At 47.9% G+C, this 6,000-nt stretch overlaps 1 protein-coding gene across 2 annotated transcripts in view; it reads left to right on the top strand.

Annotated features, from left to right (window-relative positions):
• The first annotated feature begins 568 nt into the window (after positions 1 to 568).
• Positions 569 to 6,000, top strand: part of DAB2 (DAB adaptor protein 2) — a 28,097-nt gene continuing 22,665 nt past the window's right edge. For both annotated transcript variants that reach the window (XM_074856576.1, XM_074856575.1), the window contains exon 1: positions 569 to 706. The gene's annotated coding sequence lies outside the window, so the exon portion shown is untranslated. The remainder of the gene's footprint in view (positions 707 to 6,000) is intronic.

Below are 6,000 nucleotides of genomic sequence, written 5' to 3'. Positions count from 1 at the left end.
ATGATAGCTGTTTGAATAAAGATGAATGGGAAGTACAAAGGTCAGTTCTGGATGTGACCCAGAAACTGAGCTACACTGACCCAATATTTTGGTTCAGCTAGCCACAGATTTGGGGCTGGGGGGTGTGGGGGGTGGATGTGATTTGATTCTGGTGGTTTTGAAAAAAAAAAAAGCTGTTGGTTTGGACTTGGATTTTTTTAACACCGTCACCGCACCGCCGTTTATACAGACACGTGAGGAGACCCATTTTCTAGAAGAGCGTTTCGGACCCATTGCTACGTAAGAAGCATTAATACCTGTGCCCTGAGAACAGCGGGCGCCACACGTTTCCGTGCCCCCGCAGAGTCCCCCGGTCTCCCACCCCACTCCCCTCCCGGCGTGTCCACCGGGGGGCTCCGACCCGCTCCTGGCAGGGGGCTGTCCCGGGCCCCAGCCCCCTCCCACCCGCAGCGGCGGCTCGCAAGGGGTTAAGCTTGTGAGCACCGACACGTTGAGGGGGAGTAGCCAAGGCCAAGCAGCAAAAACATCATAGCACATTCCTGGGTAGTCCTCAGCTGCCAGCATCTGATTAAAACCATATCTCTGGCTGTGAGTGGCTAGCTGATCCGGAGGCGAGAGTACAACAGCGTATTTAAACGGCCCCCGGCCCCCGCCAGGCTGCCGGTTGCAGGCACCGGTCATGCACGGAGCGGCGCGGGGCTAGATCGTGAGTAGGCTTGAGAGCGGGACTGGGGTCCAGCAAAGCCGCCGGCGGGAAGGGGCTGTCAGCGGGGGAAGTGGGGTGCGGGGGGGGCTGTGTGCTTTTTCACCGAGGACGTGACCGCCGGTGCTGAGGCCGGTGGAGGGGGCTAACGGGGATGGGAGGGGGGTGCTCCGGCCGCGACTGGTCTCGGGGCGCCGGGGGATGGGAGGGGGGTGCTGCGACCGGGTCGGGTCTCGGGGCGCCGGGGGATGGGGGGGACCGGAGTGCTCCTGCCGGGTCGGGTCTCGGGGCGACGGGGGAGGGAGGAGTGCCCTGGCGGAGTCGGGGCTCGGGGTGCTGGGGCATGGGGGTGTGTCGTGGCGGGGTCTTGGGCCGCCAGGGGATGGGGGGGGGCGGGGGTGAGCTTCACCTGGGCCGGGTCTCGGGACGCCGAAATTGGAGAGGGGGCGGGGGAGTGCTCCGGCCGCGGCCGGGCTGGGTCTCGGGACGCCGGGAGATGGCGGGGTGCTCCGGCGCAGCCGGGTCTCGGGACAGGGAAGGGGGCGGGTGTGTGTGTTCTGGCCGGGCCCGGTCTCGGGACGCCGGGGGATGGGGCGGGGATGCTCCGGCTGCGGCTGGGCCGGGGCTCAGCGCGTCTCTGCCTCTTGCATCTCCCCGCAGGCGAAGGGTGCCGGTGGGGCTGCGCTTCCCCGTTGAAAGCCGGCGAGGTGGCGGCGCTGGCCGGGCGCCGGGAGGGCTTGGGGCGGCCCCGTCCCTGCAGAGGGGTCTGGGCCGCGCCTCGGGGGCGGCGGGGGGAGCTCGGTGCTGCCCGATCCGGGCTGCGGGGAGCGTGTCCCGTCTGAGACGGGCTGGAAACCGCCTGCTCCGGGGTCTGGCACGACAGGCACCATGAGGAAGCTTGAGCGCAAAGCAAAATGCGCATTTTCATTTTTGTGTGTGGAGAGGAGGGAATTAAGAAAAAAAGGTATATAAACCCGAAATTTCACCTAAGTAACTGATATGAAAGAATCTCTCTAGTAGCAGAGGAGAGCAAAGGGTTCGGATGCTGCGAAGCAGGGGTGGAGTTTTGCTTTGGTTTTGGATGGAGCATCCTTGCTGGGCACCCCTCTGCTGGCGAATCTCAGGATGCTACTTGGGTCTTTGGTGAACGGGCATAGTTAAAGATAGATGTCCAGGATTAACTGGAATGAGTCTTCTACCTTGTCAGAGAAACTGACTTCTCAGCTGGTGAGACTTAACAGTCTAATGATCATCATATGATGATACTTATGTTGGAGTAATGTCTATGGTCTGAGCAGAAAGATAAAGGCAGGTGTTGCTGATACATCTGAACTTCTCTGTAGCAGAGTTTTTTTACCCCTCAGACAAGCTGAGGCTGATTACTTGAGCATTTACTAGGGAAGCATGAAAAACCACGGGTAAGGTAGGATTAATTTGATTTTTTTTTTCTGGAAGGGGAAGGAATTGTTTTAATCTTCTCCTAATGAAGGTACTTTGCCTTAAAAGGCTGCATTTTTGCTTCAGAAGTCTTCCATGACTTCCATAAACATGGCTGCTTATAATGGACCAAATCTGAGAGCATGTAGGCCCAGAGTTCCCCATTTTATGCTAAGAAATGCCCACAAGTATACTTAAAGATGAGAACACCTGTGTAGATAGGCAAAATAGAGATGCAGATTCAATTAGAGCAAAGTAATTATGAAGCTATGTATTCTATCTGGCTCTGAAGATTTACCAGGCACTGGTAAATTGAAAAGATGTCCTTGTGTCTGGTCATGAGCTCTTAAGCAGTTATAATGTTAGCAGATCTTTAGATCAGCTTCTATTAGGACCTTCCAGGAGGGAGGTCAGGCAGGTGAATTAGAATCCAAAGAAAATGGATTCTCTTCAGCTTAGAAGGGTATTGTCAGAGGGGGTAATCCACCATGTCTGTTTAAAGAATCACTGCAGTTGCATCCAACATAATGGTTCTAGAGACATAATCGGGTTTCCAAAATTCTCTGAATGGTCTGAGGATGTGGTCAAGTCTAAAGCAGAAATTTCTATTAATAGTAACTCATAACAGTTTGCATTTGGAGGAGGAGAATCAAGTGGTAGAAATGTTAAGGAGGATGTGAGTGGTAAAGGAATGTCAGGTGAACCATCAGAACAGAGGCTTAACTAGCAAACCTCATGACTTGGAGTACAGGAAGGCTCAGGGTAAAGTGGAGTGAATGCCAGGTGCTCCAAGTCTTAAATGAAGAGATGGTTCTGCTGAGGGAAATCTAAGGTCTTGGGCGTTTGTCACTGTAGTTGTCCAGGAGACTGGGAGAGAATGGTAAGCACTACTCTAATAGTCCCATGACTTATGATACTTCTTATCTCTTGTGCTCTTCAAAGAAAGCTATTGGCTGAGCACCAGAGGTTGTGCTCAGTGCTATCAGTTGGAAGGATGGGCCAAATGCCAAAAATCTGGAGTTTCCTTTTGTGAAGGTAGGGATGGTTATCCATTCTAATGTGCCTTCTGCTGTGTTTTTATGTATCTCTATATATATGCAGTACACAACCCACTCTTTCATTGAGAAGAGTATTACTTGTCAAAGTGCCTGTATAACCCTATTATTGGACACTGCAGACCAGTAGCTGCTATGGATATACTTCTTGCTTAAGGCCTGTACTTCACAAGCAGATATGAAAGAAGGACTCTAACCAGGTGAATATAATATATGCAAAGGGTGGCAAAAAGAGCTCTTAAATTTTTGTCTCTGTGGGAAAGTAAATAAATGTACTTATTGTCAAGGAAGGGGGAATCAAGGATTGGTGTCTGGACAGGATGTTTAGGGTAAAGACCATTGCTTGAGATATAAAATAAATGAAAGTGCATAAAATGCTGTAGTCATTGAGTATTGTTTGCAAACCTACAGATTTTTCTCTATGGATGTTCTTTTCTCTTGGTGAACTTTACACTGCTAGGACATTTGTGTGACATGCTGGATTAACCCAGTTCTTGGGAATGTTTGTGGACTTTATTCAGCAAGGCTAGCAATATGTGAGCACTACAGAAACATAAACTTTCTTGGACAATGAAGCCATAAATTCCACATCCAGAGAAAGCCAGCTTGTTCTGGACACAGTATTGATGGTGCAAATCCTGCTTGCTGGCTAGATTCTGTAAAAAGATATGATGAAGAGATAGCATGAAGGTAACTTGTAATCTGTAAGGATTTTGGAGAAAAATCTAGATTTTACATGTAGACTAAGGGATTATTAGTGGAATTGAGACTCTACCCCCTGGGGAGGGGGAATGCTAAGAGGTCTTGATGAGCTGCTGCTGTGAAACACAATGAAATGTAAGCCACTATTCCTCTACCTCAGCTTGGACTCTACAGAAATATAACTTGGTTGTGTCAGAAGGATCAAATAGAATAAGGTGTCTAAGTAGCAACACTGAAAAAACAAACTGACTTTAGATTTTGAGGCTGTATCTGGGTTCAAGGGTCTTGGGTTATAAAGAAGCTGGATGAAGCATAGTGGAAGGCCTAAGCAATAAACAAGAGGTACCAGTTTCAACAGGATTAGATTGTTTATACAAGCTGGTCAGCTGAGTTCTGAACAAATCGTCTTCTACCATCTAACTCATGTCAGCCCTGGCTGAGAGGGGCACAGACCATTCCAGTTTCTCCTCTTCTGGAAGGATGTGGCTTGCATGTGCTTGAGGATGACGTCTCAGCTGAAATGCTGTGCTTTACTCCCAAACTATCTGTGGGATTTTTTTTAAAGCTTCATAGTTGGTGCATGTCACCTTAAATCTCAAAGCCCAGCCATTACAGGGCCAGTTAAGGACAGACTATTGGCCTTGGAGCTGAATTTCCTGATGCTCTGTCAGTTCATGTTGCACCCTTAAGCAGTAAGTTGAGAGGTGAAATATTTGATGAGGTCTTGAACAGAACAAGTAGGTCTGAGAGACAGGATAATAGACCTTTACCTTGACAGTCAGGAGGCTTCATGACAATGTCAACTAAGAACTAGCTCCTCCAGCAAAGTGTACTCAACTCTTAATGCTGATGTGTCACAGAAGAGCAAGTCTCCTATTAGAGCTCTCATATACCTTCCCTATGGCTAAAACACCTATGGATGAGACTTACTTCCTAGGAAGGGACAGGACAAGTTGGGAACACTAAGGATGTAGTGTTAATATTGCAACCTGTGTTTCTACTTTAGACATCTTCTGTGCTCTGTCAGAACAGGTTTATTTGTGCTTTAAGGGAGGGCACAAAGGTCACTATAAGCAAGAACTAGTTTTTTTAGCAGCTTGAATAGCAGATCTATCTGCAAACAGCTGCTAGCCTGGTAAAATCTAGAGCAGGATGGAAGGCTGGTGCTTGTCCTTGTGTGCTTCTGATGGATGGGGGCATCCCCATAACATGATATTGAGACCATCATAAAGATGAAAAATTAGAGAGCCTGGTCAAGATTACCTTAAAAACTGGATTTAGGAGCAATAATGTAAACTTCCTCTAATGTACATCACAAATATATATAATGACAATTACCAATAGGGAAATTTACTGCAGAATAGTAATCTGTGAAACTTGATGACTAGCTGTTTAGTAGGACAGCTACTGAAGGAGATGCAGTGGAGCTCTGAAAATCCTGGTTAATTGTTTTTTACCTCTGGTATAGATCTTTTTGTACCACCTTTTTAGACTTGAGTCTTATTTAGTTATTCATTGTCTTTCTTGCTGCGTATACAAGGAAGAGCTGGTACCATTGGTAATGACTAATCTTGAAGGTAAGAGTAACACTTGTATTGAGTAGTATGTTTCATAATACCTAACTGAGGACTGAAATTGCTGTAGAAGATCCTGTCCTCTTGAGGTGTAAACAGAATTTTCATCAGTCTTCTAATAACAGGACTTGCATCTGTTACAGGAGACAGGTATGGAGTGACTCCTATACTGCTACAAAGGTTTCTGTAATAACAGGTGCAGTAGCTGGGGTCTAGGTGGAGGGTTCTTCAAATACTGATGAAATGAGTGTTTAAGAATAGGTTTTTGGCTGTTCATGGGATCATCAGGCTGGGTAAACAAACTAGTACCTGACACTAGCCATGACTGCATGGTTTTAGGTTGGGTGAATGCAAGAATAATACAGCAAAATCTTATTGCTTGTACAGATGCATTTGTGAACAGGTGGAGAACACCTACAGTTCAGCATAGGCTATGCAGAACATATGCAATTTCTCTCAGTACAGATTGCACACACCCAGAGTGTAAAGGGACATAACTCTGCCAGCACTGGACAGTTAACAGCATGCA

This window comes from Strix uralensis, chromosome Z (assembly GCF_047716275.1).
Source record: "Strix uralensis isolate ZFMK-TIS-50842 chromosome Z, bStrUra1, whole genome shotgun sequence".
NCBI classification, from domain to species: domain Eukaryota; kingdom Metazoa; phylum Chordata; class Aves; order Strigiformes; family Strigidae; genus Strix; species Strix uralensis.
This window is presented reverse-complemented; position numbering and strand designations above follow the sequence as displayed.